This window comes from Poromitra crassiceps (genome assembly GCF_964638095.1).
Source record: "Poromitra crassiceps genome assembly, chromosome: 11".
Taxonomy (NCBI): Eukaryota; Metazoa; Chordata; class Actinopteri; order Beryciformes; family Melamphaidae; genus Poromitra; species Poromitra crassiceps.
The window spans coordinates 1260595-1286306 of record NC_139643.1 but is presented as its reverse complement, the minus strand read 5'-3'; positions in this window follow the sequence as shown (position 1 = coordinate 1286306).

Below are 25712 nucleotides of genomic sequence, written 5' to 3'. Positions count from 1 at the left end.
ATGGGCTGGCAGGGGAGTCTCTATGGGTGAGATTGTGAAACACCAGTGAGCAAGCAGAGGAATCTGTAGACAGTGAAAATGGTCGCCGCTGTTAACAAAATACTAGTTTCAGATCCTAAAATGGGCCAGATGTATTTGGCCGAGATCAAAACTTTGCTCTGGCTGACACGTTGGCTTTATACACGCTGTCAGGATGTCTGTGTGATGCGCACAACATTACAACACCACACCAGATGGTCTAACTGATATGGAGGAAATGCAGAAGTGTCCTTTGGAGAACAAGTGAAATAAAGCATTTTTGTTCGAAATGGCTTTAAACACAGGGCGAAATGGAGAAGTGCCCTTTGGAGAACTACTGAAATAAACACTTTCCACAAGAAAGTGATTTACACAGGGCGAAATACAGAGGTGCCCTTTGAAGAACTAGTGAAATAAACACTTTTCACAAGAAAATGATTTACACAGGGCGAAATACAGAGGTGCCCTTTGAGGAACTAGTGAAAAAATGACTTTTGACAAAAAAGAAGCCACGCCCCTTTGATGACGTAGGTGCCCTAAACTCCGCCCCCTCGATTTTGGCGTTTCTCTCACTGCCTGGTGGTGTAAGTAACCTATTAGACTACTATCGGCTTTGATCGGAGCTCTCTAAAAAGACCGATCTAAAGAGCCGATCTGAGGCACGCCATATGAGACAATTAAATATGCACACGGTGCACAGCGCACCTAAAATGACTTAAGCCCTCTCAGTCAGCGTAACAGACACACTCACTCACACACACACACACGCTCTGCCCCATGCAAGACACACGCACAGGTGCCACATTTGTAAATCCCGTAGTAACAATAAGATTTCACGTTAATGTTCTCTTATCCGTACTGGAGAAATATATTTCCTATAATTGCTACATAAACGTTATCTCACCATTTTATCTCTCGTTTGATCTCACCTATGATAGTCTAGCCTATGATATATTTAAAAGTAGGGCTGGGTATTGGCAAGGACCTCACGATACGATACGTATCACAATACATAGGTCACGATACGATTGTACACGATACATTGTGATACAATACATATTGCGATATATTGCAATACTCTACATAATTTACTAAAAATTCGATTCACTGTGTACCACCCAGGTAGTGTCATAATATGTACGTCCCTTTATATTGATAACTTAGTGGACAAATTGAGTCAAAACTACAGTGTTGAGTGTGTTACTGAACGCACTGAAATAAATATTTTTATTGTCACTGGACATGGCGATATATCACAATATTTTTTGGAAATATCGATACAGTATTGCAGATTATTTTTTGCTATATATTGCCGTATCGATGTTATTGCACAGCCCTATTTAAAACAGATTGCTCGCTTTCTCTCCGTCTCTCAGAAGAGACACAACAGCGAGGAGCCATGTGTGAGAGTCTCCACTTGCGCCTGCCTGCTGCTGCACTGCCCTGCTCTGTGTGTGCCCACAAAAAACCCAAGCTTCATAGTTCAAGAGAAATAGTGTATGCTTTAAATCTAAAATGGTTCATGGATTACATTTTCTTTTTTTTTTCTTGAATTTTTTTTTTTTCCGGAACAATCAAAAAACCAAGCTCAGACACAGGAAAACAAACAAAACAAAAAAAAAAACATATTTGACATTTAGTATTGTAATGTGATGCTACCAGCCCCATAAGGCGCCCATCAACAATGGATAATATTTACTCTAATCATTAACCAATCATTAGAGTAAATATTATCCAGCTGATTTGGTATGTTACAATCGGAAATAAATCGTCAGAGCATCATCTCAGCTGTCCTTCAGAAATGCAGTATTCCTTTCAGAGCAGGGTGTGGGGGGATGTATAATGATAGGAGTGTCTGTCTCTCTGTCCTTCGCATAGGCTATCTCAAGAACCGTTGGTCGGATCGACTTCAAACTTTGGGAGTGCGCTTAGGCCTTAGACCTGACTGAGTGCACTGCCCTATGTGCACTACTTTCGTGCAATTCGGCATAGCGCCACCTACTGGCAACAAAAAATGTGGTTTATCTCATGAACCGTTTGTCTGAACGACTTCAAATTTGAGGGTGCACTGATAGGAACTTGACGCAGTGCAACATTTTGTGCAATTCAGCACAGCGCCACCTACTGGCAACACAAAAAGTTGTTTATCTTGAGAGCCGTTTATCCGATTAACTTCAAACTCGGGGAGTGCCCTTAGGGCGACCCATAGAGTGCAGGGAGCTGAATTCCATGCAATTCTGCATAGCGCCACCTACTGGCAACAAAAAATGTGGTTTATCTCATGAACCGTTTGTCTGAACGACTTCAAATTTGGCGGTGCGCTGATGGAGAACTTGACGCAGTGCTAAATGTTGTGCAATTCAGCACAGCGCCACCTACTGGCAACACAAAAAATTGTTTCATCCATTCATCCGATTAACTTCAAACTCGGGGAGTGCGCTTAGGGCGACCCAACAGAGTGTAGGGAGCTGACATTAAAAGCATTAACATAAGCATATTATGCCAATGCATAGTCGACACAGTGTTTGAGCTAGCGGCTGATATAATTTTGCAGGTACAGTAGTATGTTGTTAATCATATTTACATTAAAAAAAGAGCTGGCTGTAAGTGTTTCAATGTTTAACTATCCAGTTGAAAGACTGCTTTGTTACACCACAACTGATCAATTGTTCTTTGTCTTTGTTCACAGATACCGTGTGAATGTGGCCATGTAAAGTGTGTAACATTACATTATCTACCAGGTATGATTTACTAAAACATTTTAGGCTGAACCATAACCACGGTGGCCGCACATGCCGCTATCCTTGTGTACATACAGATTGTCCATGTACATTCACAACTTGGAAGGACCTTTCGAGGCACATATATCTAAAACACATGACGCTAGAAACAGCAGATGTTCAGATAACTGCATTCTCATGTCAGACATGTGGATGTGAGGAACTTTCAACTGAGAAGGAATACTTTGCTCATGTAAATAAACATCTTAGGCAGTATGAAGCCATAACTTGTATGTTTGAAGGATGTATGTATCAGACTAACATATATGGTTCATTTAGCTCGCATAAAAATCGGAAACATAATCCCCACACTCTAAAAGATTTTAAGGCAGGTGTGGTTAAAGTCACTGTTCAGTCCAACAAATCTGGTAGTCCTCTAGATGATACCTCATCTTCTGCAGATATCGATTTTTGTACTCTGTCAGATGCAGATAGTGATGTAGATACCGCAGAGAACCTTCCAAAATTAATCGAAAGAAAAATAGCGTTGATTTTATTGAAGTTGGAAAAGATTTGTCATGTTTCATCTACAGCAGTGGATGAATTGCTTGATGAGCTAAGCTACCTCTTAAGTACTGTGTCTGTGCCTGTAACCCGTAGCTGTCTTTCTGAATTATTCCACACAAAAAAACTAGAAGTTGATAGCTCAGTTATTAAGGAACTAGCTGATATACTGTGTAAATCGAATCCTTTGGTGAAAGCAATAGGGCAAGGTGGCCCCCTTGCTACAGCATATAAGCGAAACGCATACTTTAAGGAAGCGTTTAATGTTGTTGAGCCAGTGGAGTTTATTCTTGACAAAGAAAAGGGCAGGACTTTTCAATATATCCCAATATTGCAGTCTTTGCAGCAGTTACTTGGTTCTGCTGTTCTTTTAAATAGTGTTGTCAATAGCCACAGAACACAGGGAAGTAATACAGAACAGCTTCAGAACCAGCAGTATAGCTCTGTAAGAGACGGCCTGTACTTCAAGGAAAACACTTTCCTGTCAGGTGACGAGTTAAAAATATGCTTATCTTTGTACGCGGATGACTATGAATTGTGTAACCCTTTAGGCACGTCACGGAAGAAGCACAAATTGTGTGGTGTATACTGGATTCTGAATAACCTGCCACCAGGCTGTCATTCTGCACTCAATTCAATTTATTTGGCAGTTTTGTGCAAGAGTGACGATATAAAAGTATATGGATATGGTAAAATATTAGAGCCACTTTTACAAGACCTTGTTACTTTAGAAGAACACGGTGTGTTCATCTCAAAGCTTGGAAAGTTTGTGAAAGGAACAGTCCATAGTGTTATAGCTGACAATTTGGGAGCCCACGGATTGGCTGGTTTTGTCGAGAGCTTCTCTGGGCATTATATTTGTCGCTTTTGTACTGCTCTAAAAGTAGATATTCAATCAAAGGACGTTCAGTCAGGTGCTTCTTCGCTTCGAACCAAAGAAATACATGACACACATGTTAAGTCTGCCCAGGAAACTGAAAAGAACTGCTTTGGAGTGAAGAGAGCGTGCGTTTTAACTGAACATCTTCACCATTTTCACGTTAGCACAGGCTATCCCCCAGATATAGTCCACGATTTATTTGAGGGTATTGTCCCATATGAACTGGCATTTTGTTTGAGGATTCTGATCTCTAAGAAGTATTTCAATCTTGAACATCTTAACACGCTAATCCTCAAATTTCCTTACAAGTGGACTGACAAAAAAAATCGCTCTCACATCATACCACACAGCTATTCGTCGAAGCAGACAATAGGTGGCAACGCCCATGAAAATTGGAGCTTAATACGTTTGCTTCCATTTCTAGTAGGAGACTTGATACCAGAGGGTGAGCTTGCTTGGGAGGTGCTACTTGACCTGAAGGAAATTGTAGAATTAGCGGTGGCACCTGTTCACACTAACGAGACAATTGCCTATCTTGATATCAAAGTGTCTGAGCACAGACATAGACTACTTGAGCTTAACCCAGGTGCAAAGGTGTTCCCTAAACACCACTATCTTGAGCATTACCCGCACTTGATTAGGTGCTTTGGGCCTCTTGTAGGTTTATGGACGATGAGATTTGAAGCTAAACATAGCTTTTTTAAGCAAGTAGCCCGACACACAAACAATTTCAAGAATATTGCACTCACTCTGGCAGCCAAACACCAGCAAGTGATCAGTTATCACATATCTTCAGCCAGTCTCAGTACATCACATTTGGAAGTTACAAATATCTCCACAGTCCAGGTTGATGTTCTGAACAAGGAAGTTGTGTTGGCTCTCAGGCAGAAGTATCCAGATATCAGTCAAGTTCATCTTGCCAAAAATGTCACCACTAAAGGAATTAATTACAGAAAAGGAATGATAGTTGCATATGGTTCAACTGCTGGAATGCCTGAATTCGCAGAAATTCTCCAAATGTGCATAATGGGAGATGAGTTGAGTTTCATTGTTCGTTTATTTTGTGCTTGGTACAGAGATCATTTTAGATCCTTTCAGTTGACTTTGTCACCAGGTAGAGAGGTTGCCCTGGTTCACCTTGAGGAGCTGACGGATTCCTATCCACTTGTGGCCTACACAGTTGGAGCCAGACGTATGGTAACCCTGAAGAGAAACAACATCATCAAAGGTTGGATTTAAATAAGTTACAGTGGCTTGTAAAAGTCTAAAGTAGCTTTAACATTTCTGAGATTTTGTCTGTTAATTTGGATTTTAAATGTGTGTGTGTGTGTTATAACTTATGGGGATAAGAACCTAGCAATCATTTTAACACTTTATTTATTGGAACTGGCAGCACTCGCAGGTAAAGTTTCAACATGGATTTTAATCTGCGCAGCAGCAGTATAACGAACAGACACGTTTCAGCCTGTGGCTTTCTTCAGTAGTCAGTACACTGAGGACAGCCACAGGCTTAAACGTCTGTTCATTGTACTGCTGCTGTGCAGATTAAAATCCTTTTTGAAACTACCCGTGAGTGCTGCCAGTTCCATTGGACTTTTCATGTTTTGTTGGGCCAGCACCCAAAATATTTAAGACTGAGTTGAGTGGACCAATTCTTGGACTTGAACAATTTATTCATTAATAAGACTAATACCTGCCCTTAATGTGTTTCTGTCTGCACAGATTAACAAAGCAGGATGGCAGGACGAGTTTCCTTCAGAGTCCTTTTTGGAGGTGAAGATGATGCAAGAAGACTAACCATTGAATCCGGAATACCAGCATCTGTGGATGAATTGGCTCTTGAAATTAAGACTTTCTTTGGATTGATAGAGCAGTTCAGGCTTCAGTACCAAGATGAGTACTTTGATAATAGATTTATGAACATCGAGAGAGATTCAGACCTTCAGTACATTCAAGATCGAACTACTTTGAAAGTGATTTACATACCTTGTGAGGCTAGTACCAGCTCTGGAATGTCCTCAGCTCAACCCACTAAAGATACCTCCTCCACACTCCCAGTGACTCCCTGCAACGCCAGCTCCTCATCGCAAGAACCAAATGAGTCTGCATCCATTGACTCCGGCAGCAATGAAAGCAACTTATTGTCATCTCCTGAGTCCCGGTCCTGCCCTTGGCCTAAAACCTTTGTTCTGCCAAGCTTTTCATATTGTGCCCAGATGATGCTCCAGAAGGGAAAAGAAGATTTCGATGCGAATGGGACTTTGCTGACTCTTACTCCGAAAATCAGAAGTGATATCCTTGAGGCCCTTGCACAAGAAATGATCAAGTACACAGCATATCCAAAGGACATGCACATTGAAAAAGTTGCTCAGGCCTTGTTGCATGCCCACCCATATTTGCGTATGAAAGGAGTTGACAACCCGTGTGATGGATGGAAGCGCTGCATTAGAGTCAAGATGAATAACTTCCGCACCTTACTCAGCCAAGTTGGACACGCAGAAGTCGTCGTTAACTCACTTAAGCACAAACGGAAAGGTCAGGGAAAACCAGCTGCAAACATCAAGAAGGCCCGGAAGGGAGAGATTAATTTCTGTCCAAGCCATGTAAAAGGTGAAACAGCAGAAGGCCTAGAGGTGGAAAGGGTTGCTCTACTGACCGAGGTAAAAAAAAAGGACAAAGGACGAGGCAGTGATCAAGGAAAAGATGGAGCGTACCTTCTCCTCCAGACGACAAGAAATTCTTCGGGAGCCAATGATTACAGAGGTCAGAGACAGATGGCCAGCACTGTTTGAAGTTGGTCAAGTAAGTGTACTAACCCATTTGTTTGAAATCTAGATGCAAATTGCAATCAGTGATATACATCTTGTTAACAATCAAGTGATGATGGCAGTGGTGGCCTAAAGATTAGAGAAGCAAGCTTGTGACTGGAAGCTCGTCTGTTCAATCCCAGCAGGGTAAATCTGGGTGGGCAAAGTGAAAAAGCAGCACTCGAGTGCCCACCGCCCGGGTGGGGTTGTCAAAAAGGCCTTTCTGTGTGGAGTTTGCATGTTCTCCCCATGCCCCCTGGGGATTTCCTTCATATAGGAACCCTTCACCAAAACATGCAATATCCTGGTTGCTAATGTGGTTCCTCCTCTGGTCATTAAGGGCGCCTGTTCGGAGGGAGGGGAACTGGTTGGAATTGCATGAACCTCCCACGTGCTATGTCCTACCGGTGAAGCTTCCCCTGTCAGGTGAAAAGAAGCAGCTGGCTACTGCCCATGTCTCGGAGGAGGCATGGAGCCAGTTTTTGCTCTCCCCAGATCGGCAGAGGGTGGTAGCAACCAGGATAAATAAATTAAATTAGCACTAATGGGGGATAAAAAATCGGGCGGGGGGAAAAATGAAAGAAAAAGCAGCACTTGCCCCTCCCTCATTACCACCACTGGGGTGTCCTTGAACAAGGCCCTTAACCCCAACCGCTCCAGTAGAGCTGCTCAGTGGTCAGCGGATCAGACTGTGCTTGTACTAGTCAGCTTCCAGGTGTGAATGGGCACTCAAAGAGAGCATTGCTCTGTGACTGTATAAATTAAGCGGGGGGAAAAACTGTATTTTCTTATCTTTTCAGATCAACTTGGAGTTCATGCGTATAACCGCTGTTCCTCTGATGTCAAAATTCCTTGGACAACTGGACAGATACACCGATGACCTGATAAAGGTTTTCCGTGCCAAAGGAGGAGCTGCAGGAAAGACAATCAGCACCATAATGGCACAGACAGCTAATGTAAGTGTTTTTTTTCTACTTCTTCACCACCCCCTCATTCCTTCTCCTGTCTTTTCTAAAAAAAAAAATATGGATTTGCAAGCCAACAGTGATTTTATCTTCGTTAAAATTGGCGAAGTGGGCGGTGGTTTGTATCACGATTGTGATGTTGTTAGTGATGTCACTTGAGCAATTGTGATGTAATTCTTTGGGATGTTGTGTGCTTGTTTCAGAATCAAGACATATACACAAAACGGGATTGGTAAGTGTACATCAACTCTGTCTCTCTCCGCAGCTAATCTCACATAATCCTGGACCAATCAGCCTGTCATTTATGCGTGACCTCTTTTGATTTCAGTGATCACAGCACAGCCACATTGCATTGACTGTCTGCATGTCATGTCTGTCTGCATTTCTGTCTGCTGAATCCTCACTGTGACTGGTAGGGGCGCAGGTAGTTACAGTGGAGCAGCTCTGTTGGAAACACCGATAAGGTTAGCAAGCTACGTAGCTTGAAAGTTATTAGCAGTTGTGTTGAAAAGCAGTCTTGGCAATTTGAGGGACCAGCCTGTGAGTCCAAGTGGGTGTTTATGCCAGGTGAAATGACATTATCTCCAGGCATTCCTGAGATATTGTGTTCATGGGAATGGGACAGACATGAGGTCACAGTGACCTTGGCGTTTGACCACCAAAATCTATTCAGTTCATCCTTCAGTCCAAGGGGGCGTTTGTGCCAAATAATAATAATACCCTCAAGTCAAACGGTGCAAGTGCTGTCACTTTTAGGGAGGACCTGAGGAGCCTCGGACAGAGAGAGCAGTCTGCTGCTCAGCTCAACAGGAGGAGGAGGTCCTGACACCTTGTGAATACCATTCTGCCAGTAAGAGGAAGGTGAGGCCAGAGACACTTAATAGTTCACATAAAAGCAGTAGTAGGTATTCCTTTTTTTTTTTTTTACTATTTTCATTCCTTCTTAACTCATTGAGTGCCAGCCACTTTTGGAGAACGGATGCTCCCAGTGCCAGAGTTTTCAGAGCGTTTTCAGTGATTTCTCGAGGCCCACAGAATATTGTGTGATATTACTATGTAAACACCGAACACGCACAAGAACGAGCTGGCTCTATTGTATCATCAGCAAAAAAAAGTTTATTGATACCATTTTCCGTTCTTTAGTTATGAGCCGGAGAAGATAGGTTGTTTTCAGCGTTTTCAGGCTTTTCAAATTATTAGCTGAGATAATCCGCCTTTTGTGAAATGCAGCATTTCAAGCACATTCACTGAGTCTGAAGATAATATTTTCTGATGTAGTGACGTAGTTGTTGTGTGATGCCCTGCGTGCACCACCCCCCTCCCCCCCTCCCCCCGTAAACTCCTCCCCACACTGCACACAGCCTCACGCAACCATTATATTTTCGGAGTGCTGCGTTTGTGTGCTGCTGTCGGCTCTCAGCGCCACAGCAGGGAAGAGCCAACCCGGATTGCTGAATGGTTTGGCGTCAGGGGCTGCTTTCCTGGCTGCTAATCGGGTGGAGAAACTATACAGACAGACAGACAGACAGGGACAGAGGGGCTCAGTTGTGAGCGCGGATTGACTCCTGTTCGGAGCCAATGTCAGCTCCCGCGACAGAGCAAATGGCTCTGGGAGCATGCATCGGTTTGTCTTTGATCCACGGCTTTTAGGCTGTTTCTCGGACCTGTCTCTAATCTGGACTGCACCGAGCAAGCACTGTCGCCACCTAATGAGTCCGTAAAATAGGTTATACACCTCCAATAGCTACTATAGTTGTACAGGAGCTGCGGAAGGCTTTGATCGACGTCCCACCGTCAAAAAACGCATTGGACGTCGAAGGACGTCCGTGGCATTCTACGTCACTATTTAATTGGACGTCGAAGGACGTCCATGGCATTCAAAGAGTTAAAAAGGAGGACTCCTGGTCACCTGATGAGGAAAACAGTGATGTGGAGCATACATATGTAAGTTTTATGACCCTGCGTTTAAGAACTAGCAAGGCATATTTTTAAATCATGTCTGTATCCTTTAGAACCTGTCTTTCTCGATGCTAATTTTACCCCAGATAAAAAAAATACATTTAATGACTTACATGCCAAGCCAGATCATCGAAAATATATTATGAAATATTCATCTTTTTTTTTTTACAAGAATGTACATGGAGGACCAGGGCCGTAACCAGGGTTCCGAAATAGGGGAGGTCCAGCAAGGGGAGGCGGATTCGGCGGCGCCCATAAGGGCGCCGCCGAAATTTTTTTTAGTTTCCCCCCCCCCTTTTTTAGCCATATTTAGAGTAATATATCATTTTAAATCAACATTAGGATTATACTGTTGTGATGTCATTATTCAGTATATTCTCTTTCATGTCACCACCTGCTCAGCTCTCCTGTCAACATAATTGTAACTAACAAACACAAACTGTTTTAGCCAAATTCATATCAAAATGACACCTACAAACACAGGTACACAACCCAAGCCGTACACAACACACAAAGTCATCATCGATAATAAAAAAAAACATACAGAGGGACATTTATTTATTCCTGATAGGAACGATTGAAAAATAAAATAAAATATATTATGTTGTTTTTAACTTTACACCACCTCTTTTTGTTACTTATTGGGTCATGAAACTGAAACCATGCATATAGCCACCTGCATACCTGACTTCGGGAGCTTGGCAATTGGCATCATGCATGATTACAATGAGATGCACCCACTTTAAACCTGAATAAAGTAATAAAACCACTAGTAAACCAGTAGGCGGCGCCTGGCCTGCTGTTCAGTTAGTGGCCTGGCCTGGCCTGGCCTGCAAAAAAAAAAAAAAATTTTTTTTTTTTTTTTTTTTGCAGGCTGAAATATTAGGGGAGGTCCGGACCTCCCCGTTCTCATAGCTAGTTACGGCCATGTGGAGGACTATCTGAATATGAACTGGAGCGCCTGGAGAACATCAGACAGAACCAAGCCTTCCTGTTATCTGTCAAATTATTGCAGGTAGGTAAACATGGAGGTAAATGTTAAATGGTTGAATAATCAAATATTTCATCAATGATGTAGTTAAAGGGAAACTAAACCGAAAAAATAAATGCTGATTTATTTTGCACATGATCTCACACATCTGTAAACCATTTTGCGGGCATTCATTTATTTGGACAGTTATTGTGTTGATTTGAGATAAGTTGATGCCAGTGATGTCATCAGAAAGCACTACATCATTGGGTTGTATTAATTATAATTATTTTCATGACATCACTGGCATGAAAACTGTCAAGCTAAATGAATGGATGCAAAAATAAATCAGCATTGTTTTTCAGTCAAGTGCCCCTTAAACAAGGACAATGCCATCCACCTTTTCATCCTCCCCCAAAGCGCCCTTTAACACTTGGTGACCAACATCTTCCTATTTGCATACATGACACAAGAAAAATGTTTGTGCTTGTTTTTGCATGCACCTGAATGTGTTTTTCCAAATAAGGATGTGTGCAGTGCACTCAATTCACCACATGACTAGTGTCATAGCTTCGCTGTCCATGAATAGATCCAATTGGGAGTCATTATTGTTTTTCTCTGTCAAAAGGCAACTGAGGATCTGAAGAAGTCTGTACGGTCGAAGAAATCACAGGCTCTCACGAGGTAAAGCACATAAACTATTTAGCTGATAGCCCAGCCCAGGCAGACACGATCGGGGATTAATCACCGCAGTAAACGCACATCTGAGCAGACGTCTTGTGTTCTGCTCTACCCCCAAACCTGTAGTTTAGAGCCACAGCACCTTCTTTTGGTGAGTCAGCCAATGAGATATATGGGCGGTTTTACCCCACTCGCACGCCCGCCGTTTAACATTTTGTGGGCGTTCCCAGTGTACAATGTGTACTATTTTGCAGTTTTGCAATTTGCACTATATTACATGCAAGTACATGGATACCAGAAATAATGCTGCTTCAATCATGAGAGGCCAGTCGGTAAGATTTAACAAACTTTATTTAGGAATCGGCATGCATGGCAAATACTTTGGCGCATGACTCCATTAGCCAGTGGCGCTGCTCTTGAGGCAAGAGGAGGGCATCTGCTTAGGCTAGGAGATCCCCCCCCGTGGGGGATCAGGAGTCACGACTCGTTGGTGGCGGACTGGGGAGGTGGGTGGGGCAAAACAACGCTCCGGAGGAGGGCTCAAGGGAGATGGACTGCTGTGAAGCTGCTGCTGTTATGATCGGCCAGAGAGAGAGAGGTGACGTAGAACCCTTGCTATATATATGAGAATTAACTGACGTCATATCTGACGTCATTACGGACGTCATACTAAGACTTTGACTGACCACGTCATACTAGAACTTGATTGACGTCAGGGGTGATCGGATTAGATTATGCACGAATGGCCTTCTGCTTGAACTATGGTCTAGAGACCTCACTTCAATCATGAGAGGCCAGTCGGTAAGATTTAACAAACTTTATTTAGCAATCGGCATGCATGGCAAATACTTTGGCGCATGACTCCATTAGCCAGTGGCGCTGCTCTTGAGGCAAGAGGAGGGCATCTGCTTAGGCTAGGAGATCCCCCAAAAGGGAGATCTGATTACCGGAGGTTAATTGAGATCTGCGGGCACCGGTAGTTGGTTGTACTTTTCTGGCCTTCGACCTTTTTAACGACTTATGGCTACTTGCGGCTGGCGCTTCCCAACTCGGTCGGGCCTTCGATCTTGACCCCCCTACTTGCGTTGCGGCTGGCGCTTCCCAGCTCGGTCGGGCCTTGCGCGCCGCACGACTTGGCCTTCTGACTGACCCTGACTCTCTCTCTCGACTCTCTCTCTCCCCAGTGACTTAGGGGATGGCTTAGGGGTTGGTGACTTAGTGGCTTAGGGGATGACTTGGGGGTTGGTGACTTAGTGGCTTAGGGGATGACTTAGGGGTTGGTGACTTAGTGGCTTAGGGGGTGATTTAGGGGTTGGTGACTTAGTGGCTTGGGGGATGACTTAGGGGTTGGTGACTTGGTGGCTTAGGGGCTGGTGACTTAGTGGCTTAGGGGGTGACTTAGGGGTTGGTGACTTAGTGGCTTGGGGGATGACTTAGGGGTTGGTGACTTGGTGGCTTAGGGGTTGGTGACTTAGTGGCTTAGGGGGTGACTTAGGGGTTGGTGACTTAGTGGCTTGGGGGATGAACTTAGGGGTTGGTGACTTGGTGGCTTAGGGGATGGCTTAGGGGTTGGTGACTTAGTGGCTTAGGGGGGTTGGTGACTTAGTGGCTTAGGGGATGACTTAGGGGTTGGTGACTTAGTGGCTTAGGGGTGACTTAGGGGTTGGTGACTTAGTGGCTTAGGGGATGACTTAGGGGTTGGTGACTTGGTGGCTTAGGGGATGGCTTAGGGGTTGGTGACTTAGTGGCTTAGGGGATGGCTTAGGGGTTGGTGACTTAGTGGCTTAGGGGATGACTTAGGGGTTGGTGACTTAGTGGCTTAGGGGATGACTTAGGGGTTGGTGACTTAGTGGCTTAGGGGGTGACTTGGGGGTTGGTGACTTAGTGGCTTGGGGGATGACTTAGGGGTTGGTGACTTGGTGGCTTAGGGGTTGGTGACTTAGTGGCTTAGGGGTTCCCAACTTGGCCTCGGTGACTTAGTGACTTCCCGACTTGGCGCTGGACTTGGATGACTTAGGGTTGGTGACTTAGTGGCTTAGGGGATGACTTAGGGGTTGGTGACTTAGTGGCTTAGGGGATGACTTAGGGGTTGGTGACTTAGATTTTTTTTTTTTTTTTTTTGGTGTTATTACTATTCTTATTAGTGGGCGTTTAAAGATGGGATGATCGGATCGCAGACCAGGTAGATTGTCAATCAACTCGCTTTATTTAATCAAACACGAGGGACACCTACAGTACATGTGGTGTTTTCAAAGCAATGTAAATCAATATTTCTTGTTTGGTGGGGGGCGGGTCCTTTGCGGGCAGCGGGAGCGGGGGTGGGCGTCCCCGCAGGTGCTACATGCGTGCAGGAAATTACATTTGGGATATGTGCACACGTTTTCATTGAAATATCTGCAAAGGTAGTCGGGGGAATGGGCATGCACCTGGGAGGACCCACTGGTGTCAGGCGCCCAGGAGGGGGCGGGGCTGGGGGCGGCGCCGGACTGAAAGGCCGCCTTTGGGCAGAATTGTGCAGAGTGCCCCGGTTCGCCGCACGAGTAGCAGGTGTTCACCGGCCGCCCGCTAACCAGCGACATGAAGATCTGCATGTCCATAATGGACCAGTTAAGCCGCGTATTAGCCCGGGTGATCATCAGGGCGGCTTTAGCGGAGAATGCTTTATGATACTGGTAGAATAATTTACCGTGGTTGGAGTAGAGGTCCACTATTAGCGCTATATATAAATCTAGCTCGTGGCGGCGCTCTGGGTACACCTCACAGATCACGTCGCGGTAGACGCCGAACGTGTTCAGGAAGTCACATAGGGAGAGGTCTTTGGACAGGCGGGGGTCGGACGACTTTAAATAGACAGAGCCATCTGGGTCACCCCCGACCTTCCTTTTGCACTCGGGGGATGGCAGGAGTATGCTAACTAAATTGATGTCTCTGCCCTTCAAAATCTGGGATCTCAACCTGGGAGACACATCGGCACAGGGAGAAACGAAAGGCATACCGAATGAGATGGCGGGCGTGGCGGACGCCAGGGTGTTCATCTGGGCGGGTTGGGCGGTGGTGAGGAGCACGTCGGCTTGCTGCGGGGGCGGGATCGGCTGCTGCGCTGGCTGGGCTGTGGCGAACGTGGGGGGAAAGGGGGGGGGGGGTTTCCAGGGCCCTCAGACGAGCATCCACTGATCTGCTAGCATCTAGCAGGGACAGCAGAATGGCTCTTGACGACCCCTGTCGGCTCGGCGGAGCTGCGAATGGTGCCGTTTCCGCTTCCGGGGCGGCGGCCTGGAGGTCAGTGCGACCAGGAAGGACATGGCGTCTCGCGGTGGCCCCGCGGCCTGTATTTCCCCGGCGTCTCCCCGCTCTCGGAGCGGCTGCCTCTGCTGATCTTCGTCCGCGGCCTCCCGCGGCACGTCCGCGCCGAGCGGCCTCCCCCTCTGGCGCGTTCTTGGGCGACCGGGCGCACGTGGCACTTCGTCATCTGCTCTCCTTCCAAGGGCCGTCGCAGTGGCGCGGGAACGCGCGCCGGGCCCTTTCATCGTGGCTGCATTGGCGGCCTGTGGTCCGGCCGCTTCGCCAACGTCTTCATCAGACGTCTCGGAAAGCAAGAACGCACCGTGGCCGATCTGGAACGGGGTCTCGTTGGCTGAGCTGCTGTCGCTGTCCATGGACTGCTCGGAGCTCGACATGCCGGGAATGGAGTGGGAAGCGTTGAGGAATATGCGGGGAATATCTGCGTTGGATTTCCACGGGTAGAGAAGGCTTGAGGGTGCTGATTCGGTCTCCGGATATGGTGCAAAACAACGCTCCGGAGGAGGGCTCAAGGGAGATGGACTGCTGTGAAGCTGCTGCTGTTATGATCGGCCAGAGAGAGAGAGGTGACGTAGAACCCTTGCTATATATATGAGAATTAACTGACGTCATATCTGACGTCATTACGGACGTCATACTAAGACTTTGACTGACCACGTCATACTAGAACTTGATTGACGTCAGGGGTGATCGGATTAGATTATGCACGAATGGCCTTCTGCTTGAACTATGGTCTAGAGACCTCACTACATGCTCTAAACTTTAAAGTTCATGAACATTTTATTTTTGAGTGAATTATCATCAATAATAGTCTTTATTTTTACTTGGCACATGCTTAAAACAACTTGAAGCTAAATTTAGAAGCTGATGATAGCTAAATCAGAGCGATTGAGTAATTGTGCGATATGATCCGATTAGTCGACTAATCCGTAAAACAATCTGTGACTAGTCGACTATCAAAAGAATCGTTTGTGGCAGCCCTAATATACATATCCCAGCAGCCATATAATGTAGTTAACTACTGTGTTCTGTCCCACATTCAACTTAAAAAAAAATCTGTATACATGTGAAGTAAAAAAACAAAGTAGTGTCTTCCTTGATGTCACTGTAACACTACTTTTCATTATGTCAGGTCAAAGGCTGCTGTGAAAGAAGTGCTGCCTCCTCGCAAGTCCTCACGTCATCACCCTGAACCCCGAGGATTACCAACCAATGAACATGTAAGTGTCTTGACAGCAATGGCTGACTTAAATGTATTATGCACCAATAACATTCTTTCTTTCACTAAACTGAAAAGTATTGGCCTATGAACTAAATTGACCCATTACTTTAAATAAATAACAATACAATTTAATTTTTACATTGTATACTAAAGTATATATATGTGTATATATATATATATATGTGTGTGTGTGGTATATATGTGTGTGTGTGTATGTATATATTGACCATATATATGTATATATATATATAATGTTTCACTTCATGTTCATGAATGCCTCTCCATTCCTCAGGTTTAGCATAATTTTCTTTCTTTCTTCCTAATTTTTCTTTATCCCTCACATGAAGGAGCCTCCCGGCCCTCTGCCCATGGTTCCAGGGAACATGGACGAGGGCAGTCAGATACCCCCACAGATGCTCTGCTCTGAGGTGGGAGTCAGTCTTCTACTTTGAGTTGTCAGCATTCTACTTTCAGTTGTGTGAGGTGGTGACTTTAAATCATTTTATTTTTCAGGCTTTTTGGATGTGGTCATAATTCAAGGTCACTGACCTCAACGTTTATCCCATTCTCGTGAATGCAATTTCTCAGGAGCGCCTTGAGGGGAATTCTTAAAATTTTGCACAAACTTCCACTTTGACTCAAGGATGAACTGAACAGATATTGGTGGTCAAAGGTTAAGGTCACTGTGATCTCATGTCTGTCCCATTCTTGTGAACGCTCTATCTCAGGAATGCCTGCAGGGAATTATATTACATCTGGCACAAACATCCACTTGGCCTAATGGATGAACTGGTTAGATTTTAGTGATCAAAGGCCAATGTCACTGTGACCTCACAAAACACAATTTTGGCCATAACTCAATATTTTGTATGTTAATTATGGCAAAATGGTCTATTATGAAGTAATAACATGTTATATCCACAGGTGTAATGGTCAACTTCACTTTGACAATGTTTTGCTTACCACTGTAGCTGGGAAAAATTCTTCATTCTACAAAGACTGGAAATGGGGTCACCTTTGCAGACACCAAAATCCTTTAAGTTGACCTAATAATCACATTAGTCCACCCTGTTCACTTCCTCTTCCTGGATGACAGCCAGGACAGGGAGTGTGGCGTCCTGTTCCTCTGGTAGCTCATTAGTTTAGCTTATATTGAGCTTCAGGTGATGTGACAAGGCTCTATATTAGTCCTGTGTACTCCTCTTAGTGAAACGGCATGTTTCTCGCTGCACATTATTCACTGGTTTCAGGTAAAAGTCAATGGAGGGATAAAACCATGAGGCGGGTAATTCAAGTTATTGTCAGATTGGATATTGACCATAGTTCCATGACTGTATTGTAGGTAGAGATAACTATAATTTTACATTATCTGATGTTCACTTCTTGCAAATTAAATAATGGTTGAAGTTTAACAATTTGCTGGGGACCCCTTGGAACGCCCTCAAGGATCCCCGGACCCCACACTGAGAACCACTGTTCTAAACTGTTGAGTGCTCTAATCAGTTTTTTAATGTTTCGTTTTTTTTATGTGAGGTTCTGACAAATTCCTTTTGTCCATTATTTTGTATTTGAATGATTCTATATCTGTAATGTCACTTTCTGGACATAACAGAACATTACAAAACATTCTGAATGTCACAATGTGACCAGCTTTGGTAGGCAGCTCATTGTTATCCGTTAATCCTCCAGGAAATCCAATCTACAGAGGCGAAGGCGAACATCAAAGACACAACAATGGGCATCTACGCCATTCGGGTGAGGGGTGCAGGTCCTGGAGATGAGCAGTTTGCAGATGTTGGTGTTGTACTCGAAGGCGTGGAAGTTCTCCAGAACCTTCCAAGTGTCACCCATGGCTGCATGATGCTTTTTGGATTGATTTATGCACTGAACCTACAGTACCCACTGCCCCTTAAGTGCACATTTGAAGTGTTCCAGAAAATCCTGATGGGACTGGACCCCTCCAAGCTTTCCCCAAAGGTCCAAGCACTTAAAATCAAGATGCACAGTGATTGACTAATTGGCCTGAGTGTGTCTCACCCTTAGATGTGTCATGGATTTGGGACATGCCTTTTTTGAGGGGGCGGACTGATTTATGCTCTGCATACTGCATATTTGAAGTGTCTGGACACAACTGACTATTGGACTCTCAATTTGAACACTTGTTTGGCATTTTGGATGCTGCATCTTGTTTCTCGCGCGAGACCAGTGCTTTCCTACAGAGCCGCCAGCTATTGGCCGTGATCGGCAAGCTGCGTGTTCACTGGACAGGTGATCAATGACGCCCGAAACAGTACTTTTTCATAAATTTTACTCTAAAACTTTTACTCTAAAAATGTGATTAAAATTCACCCCTCCCCGTACAGTTGTCATATGCTGTAAACTCTGGCATTTTAACATGGGGTGACTGGGACAGATTTGCTCTGCAGCCAGTCTCAAGTGACCATTTGAGCAACTGGCCTCGATGCTGCCCCCTCGCGTACAGACTTTTACTTAAAATTACTACTTAGAAGTCTAAATACTAAAAATTAAGAAGCTTTCTCTATGGAAAATGTGTGAAAGTGGTTGACCTGCTGTGAATATCAGTTACCAGTTACCTTCAATGTTCAACTTGTGTGTGAAAGGTATGTTTACATTTGTTTTATGTAACAAGCAGCGAAGTGTTATGGCACAGCTTTTCACCTGAGCCTTGTGACAAGTGTTTTGAATCGACAGTAAATGGAGAGCACTTTATAGGGCTTATTTTCTTTATTAAGATTTGTTTGTTGCCTACATGTGGAACATGTTTTGGATCCCAATTGCAAAATTGGATACCAGAAATGTAGCACTTTATTAGCCTTGGGCCTCACATTTTGTTTACATTATGTAATTTCTTATTGGGATTTTCCCAGAGGCATTTTTTGTACAATTTGTTTTGTGCAACATGAGCAATTTACCCTGTGACAGAACAGTGCTCATGATTGATTTAACCATTTTACCTCCAGTGTTTCACATAATCGTTAAGCACAGTTCTTCAGCGACTATTGTATTCCTGCAGAAAGGGATGTTTACATTTGTTTTATGTAACAAGCAGCGAAGTGTTATGGCACAGCTTTTCACCTAAGCCTTGTGACACGTGTTTTGAATCTACAGTAAATGGAGAGCACTTTGCCTTTATAGGGCTTATTTTCTTTTTATTTGTTGCCTATGTGTGAAAAATGTTTTGGATCCCAATTGCAAAATTGGATACCAGGAATGCAGCACTTTATTAACCTTGGGCCTCACATTTTGTTTACATTTTTATGTATTTTCTTATTGGGATTTTCCCAGAGGCATTTTTTGTAAAAAAAATAATTGTGCATTTTACAGGGTCAATTTTGTATCCTTTTTGTAATGATTGTGGCAAATGGGTGTGGTAAATGTGTGGTAGCCTGCAAAAACCCTTCACATGACATTTTAAATTGATATTTTCAGAAATTAGAAACTCCCCTATATATTTTTGACTTTTTGAATGACCAAAAAAAGAACAAAAGTTATGAGTATTTTAATCTGTGATGCGTCTAAAAGTAAAACATGAGAAAAACGGCTTTAAACATTTTGTATTTTCTAGTGTCATTGCACCAAAACCATAAAAATGATTACTTTACCTTTTGTTTTATGAAAACAATTATTCACCATGCTGTACCATGATGTACTACAGCGAAAGTAACCAAATCACTCAATACCTACAAAACTAATTTCAACCTCCTTTGGCTCATTACCAACAATGTGCAACAGCGACGTGAAGGGTTTCTGCAGGCCACCACACAGTCTCATCGAACAAAGATGCCTGAATTGAATCAAAATCGTATCATTGTCTATCGCTGATGTGACAAAAGTTCTGACGTTAAACAGCACCTTCTGTTATGTCCTGTGCTATTGAAGCTTAAATAAATTGTTAAATATTTAAGGTGGTCTGACGGTTCTTTTTTGGGAAATTAGAAATATCAGGTTATACATTTAATATACATTTGGTATATTAATAGAAAGTACATACATTCTATGTATTTTGATTTATGATATATGATAAATATATCAACCTGCATTTTGTATTTAGGACAGATTATGTTTATGAAATACTATTACATAAATTCTATGTATTTTGATTTATGGTATATGATAAATATATCAACCTGCTTTTTGTATTTAGGACAGATTATGTTTATCAAATACTATTACATAAATCTTAGTTATACTTATTTCATTTATATTTGACTTATAGGCATATGCATTACATGAAGTGTATTAGTTTGTTTATATAAAATCTATGTAATCCAAATCCATACTTGCATTTACATAAAATCTATGTAATCCAAATGCATAGGAACTTGTTAGGCACGTTTACATAAAATATATGTAATCCAAATTCATGTGAATTTGACATGCAATCAAATTACATAAATCTTAAAAGTACTGTTTAGTCATTTCTGTGAGTACCACTGTCAGAGCAAAAGCATACCCTAGTATGCGTAAAAATGAGCCCCCTTATAGGGTACAGATAATTATAACAAGATGATAAGAAGCCCGCGTTCAAAAGGGCAGACTTGTTCAAACGTGTTCATATTTACTATGTCCACTCGACATCAGAGGGAAAGTGACAAGCATTGACAAGTGATAGCCTACATAAAGCAGTTAAATAAATTTGATCACTGCATCCACATCAAAACTGTAGTGACAGGAGTTCACTTGTCAATGTATTTCACAACGTTTTCTGTTCACAATGTTTTGTTTGTTTGATTGTTTTTTGTTTACTTATTTATTTATGTTTTATTGGCAGTGAATTTTCAAGTAGAATAAACTGAATCTCATAAATTATTGGCTATACTATATTTGCCTTATTTCTATATAAATGTCTCTGGTCTCTTGAAAATTCAGATCTCATTCAACTCTTCATTCTGCATGTGCATGTGCATGTTTTCTGCATGGTCAGTGGTTTTCAACCTTTTTCATATATTATTATACCATTCATTTCATATGGCCGGGATTCCACTAAGTGTGTAACAAAGTTGAATAAACGACTGCAAATTCAGTGAAAATGGTGATCAGCATTTTCATATGTTCACATGCCTAGTGGGGAGGAAATCATAAGGTCTTGAGACAATTAGATGAAAAACACACTATTTATGATTCTGGCAAGTTGTAAATCAGTCAGATTTCACAGGAACACTGCAGGAAGGGATTAAGTAATGCAGATGTTTAACAATAATTTAACTCTTGAGCGTGTAAAATGAACCAAATGCACCCGTAAGGGTCCATTTGCTTTCATGTACACACTCAAGATGTACTGAAGTAAAAGGGTCAATTTGGTTCCCCACCACCATCACCACCACCCGGACCCCCTCAAGGAGCACTGGTGGTCCCCAGACTATTGGTTGAAAACCACTGAGAGTGAACAATTTTCTCAAGTTGTCTGCATGGTCTAAATGTTACAATAAAGGTTAGGGCATTGTATTTAACACTTCATGTAACTTGTTTTCTTTTCTCTCCTCAGGTTGGATTATCAAGTGAAGCTGAGTGGATTCAGCAAACCAGCTGTACCTGCAGAGCTGGTCTCGGGCACTGCTCTCATCTCGTTGGCCTCCTTTTCAATCTTGCACATTACAAAAAATTAGAGTTGAAAACAGTCCCCAAAACAAAAAGCAAAACTGCATTGCCTCAGACTTGGCACATCCCCTCACGTGAATTAGGTTTAAAACCCAAACCATCTACTCTCCTCAGCATTAATAAAATTAAACCAATCAAGAGAGACGGTGACACAAAGATGTCAGATTATGGCATCGGACCAAAGATTTTTTGCCCCATCCCCTTACCTATTTTTGATCAATCCTGTGATTCCTTTGCCAATTCTCTTTTGGAAAATCTGAAAGCTACAGCTGGAAACAAGTGCCAGATGGTGACACTTTTGGAAACAAACAAAAAATATATTGAATATGTGCCTACTGACCATTTTGGGAACCTCCCACATGGATCTGCTCTCACCTACCAGACACTGTACCCCCCTGTCCTCTCTGGCGATGTTCCCTCTCTTCCTCTCCCTCTTCCAACTCAGCCATGCAACTACTCCACTGTACTGCCTAAGGTATGAAGATATGCTATGTGTAAATATGTAGATACCCTTCTTGAGGTTTTTTTTTGGTAATTATTTTTTATTTCTACTTTTTTCCTCTCCCCCCTTCTTATTTCTTTCTTTCTGGAAACATTTAAGACAATGGAGCTTGCACAAACATTTTCACTCTGTTTTATGCCTGTAAACCTGTGATCTGCCAATAAAGTTGATTCTTATTCTGATTCTGAAGGAGCTGTCTGATCTCTACGATGGACTCAAGCTTTCCCATGATGAAGCTCTACAACTTGAGGAGGAAACAAGAGACCAGAGCAAATGTAAAGTGTGGCGTGAGGTTTGATCTGAACGCATAACGTCATCCAATTTCAAACGGGTTTGCTCCAGGCGCGCAGACTTTGAGGGTCTTGCCTCTGCTCTACGCAAACAGAAGTCCATCCAGACAAGCGACATGAAGAGAGGAATCACGCTCGAGCCGGCGGCAGCAGCGATGTATTCTGAAGTCACACGTCACCAGACTTTCCCCAGTGGGTTTGTGGTGAATACAAATGCCCCCCATCTAGGATGTTCACCTGACAGGAGAGTCACAGATCTGACTGCAGACCCCTGCCATGGCCTTCTGGAAATAAAATGCCCAAATAAGGACAGCTACAGGAGTTGCCCATACCTAATTGAAAAGGATGGTAAATATTCTCTAAAGCATGGCCATGAATATCACCATCAAATCATGGGGCAAATGGGATTGACAGGAGCACAATGGTGTGATCTGGATGATTATCATCTTGAGAGAGTCCACTTCGACCCGACATTGTGGGAGGGCATGAAAACAATACTTGACAAGTTCTTTTTTGAGTATTTCCTCCCTACTCTTGGCCAGTAGATTCAACAGCAAGAGATACCCCACCTGGGCAGTAGGCACTGAGGATATGGGGGGGAACACAACCACAGTGTCCCAGGCGAGAATCGAACTCAGGACCTTCTGACTGAGGCGACAGCGCTACCACTGAGCCACCGTACCCCGTCTACCACCCGAGTAGTAGTAGGCTATGTCCCAGCCAGCTCTTCTTAACACACACCTATAGACAACACAGATCATCTCACAGAGAGAGATGGGTTTAACCAAATATTTGGACAGTGAACAGGACTCCTGTGGCACATGAGAGCCCTGACGGCCTACGTCACGGTGTAAGCTGGAGGCAAAACAAACTGCAAACACGGATCTGCTCAGTATGGAAAATGTCCTCTCGCTATGTTGTTGTGTCTCAGAATTAGGGCTGTCAAAGCTCTATATTCGAATATATATTCAAATATAAAGATGAATAGAATCGTCGAATATGAAAATTTATATTCAAATGTATTATTATATATTTTTTTTTTACATTTCATCAGGTAAAAAAACCCTGACCAACATAAAAACATACATCGTTTGCCTGGTTATTTAAAAACATTACAAGGATACTACTAGTAGACTGCTACTGTATTAGTACTGACTGAATAAATATGAGGGGAAAACAATGTTTATGTTGAAAAAAGAATTATGTTCAAATAAATATACCAAGTAGTTATATAAGCTCTCTGGTTGTATTGGTTTGTTTTGCCACGCACGCACGCAAAAAAAATATTTTTTTTTTTATATATTCGAACGAATATTTGCTTAGAGGGAATATTCGAATATGATTTTGGGGCAATTTTTACAGCCCTAGTCAATATCGAAGGACTAATGGCTTCAACCTGAAATTATATCGCATACCAGTTCATACCATATCGCATATCGCCCTCTCAATGTAGATTTCCACATTATCATTAAAAAGGAGATATTTCTACTTGTGTTGACTTTGTTCCTCTACCACTGAATGGGAATAGACATTTGAATCACAGACCTAACAAACTTTCAAGGTGTAACCATATACCGAATAGTGTCTGTTAATTGTATAGTTTTGTGTTGTAGTCGACTTACTAACTATGAAGAGGAGGCAACTTTAGATTAGGGAACCTGTTTGACAACATTATACAAAGGGATTGTTTTTATTTCAGAATTTAATTCAGAAATAATCATTAGAATACATTTCAAATAATTATAGGACATAGGCCTATACAAAATGAGAAATAGAAATGTAGAAGTAGTAAATAGTAAATATATAAGTAAAAGATGTGTCAGTACTAGTCTGGCTTGTCCCCCTGTTCACTACAGTAAACACCCAGCTTGCTGTCCTTAAAAGAGTGGGCCCTGGAAATTTGTCAGCATGGCGCACACATACCATAACTGGTTAATGGTCCCCAAGAGTGTGAGAGGAAGAACTCCATCAAAGATATGGTACTGCTTGATTCTCCCTATTGCTCGCTCTACATGGATTCTCAACCTGGCAATTTTTTGAGTGGTGGTGACTTCCTCCTTGGTGAGTTGCCCCTTCTGTCTGAGAAACGCTGGGATAACAAGTCCCACATTAATGGGTGACAACAAATAATTTATCAGAAAACCCTTATCAACCATTACCTCATCTCCCGGCTCAAGCAGTGACAATATTCCAGACTGTCTGGTAATTTCCTTGTCGGAAATTGAGCCCTCATAGAGATTGCTTACAAATGTAATTTGTCCAGAGGGCTCACTCCAATTAACCCTTTTAAGGTTGTTCTCCCCTTATAGTTTGAATACATCTCTGAATGTAACACTTTGGAGCTGGGCCTCTGAATGTAGATTTCCGTACAGTCCAAGATAACCCTTGTTCTGGGAAAGTTGTCTTTAAAGCACTGTGGCATCAATTCATTTACAGCTGATCTGTGGAGCCATACATTTAACGAACCAAACATAAAAAATAGATAATTTGTCCATGTTATTAAAACTCTACTAACTGTAGACTGAGAAACATGAAAGCGCTCTGCCAGTGCTTCCTCAAATGCCCCTTCTTTTACACGGCAAAGGAACAAAAAAAAACTGATCAAGCAAGGCCAAGCGCTCTGCCCGAAAGCCCATCTGCATGTCCTGGTCCTGCGTCAGCTTCTTAGCCTGGTTCCACCTCAGCATGCTCTGTGCAGTGGGCTCCAGGGACAGGAAAACTGCCCTTAACTGGTCATAGTCCTACAAAAGAAAGAAAGAAAAGAAAAACATAGATATTAGGAACACAGATGCAGTGATTCTTTCAATTCCCACAGCATCAAGCCAAGTTCAAGTTAATCATACTGATGATGCACTGTGAGGTTTCCGAAATATGAGATAATTATTCAGTAAGCATTATTTTACACTAACTCTGCCTCTTTTGAACTTCAAGTTTAGTTTATTGATTTTCACAATAGATATTAATATTTGTATTCACAGTATAAAAGTTATTTCTAAGGAAAAAGAGGGTATAAATGTTATGCGGGTGAGGTAGGAAACCCTAGGAGGTCTATAAGGGAACCTCACCAGAATAAAAGTGCGGTGTGACCGTGCCCTTAGGAGATAAAACAAACCAAGAAAAAAACAAACAGGTATGAGATTAAACAACCTATAGTTTTCTATTGCTCACCTGAAATCCAGTGTAGAAGTTCAAAAGCTTAGCATCGTTCTTGAATC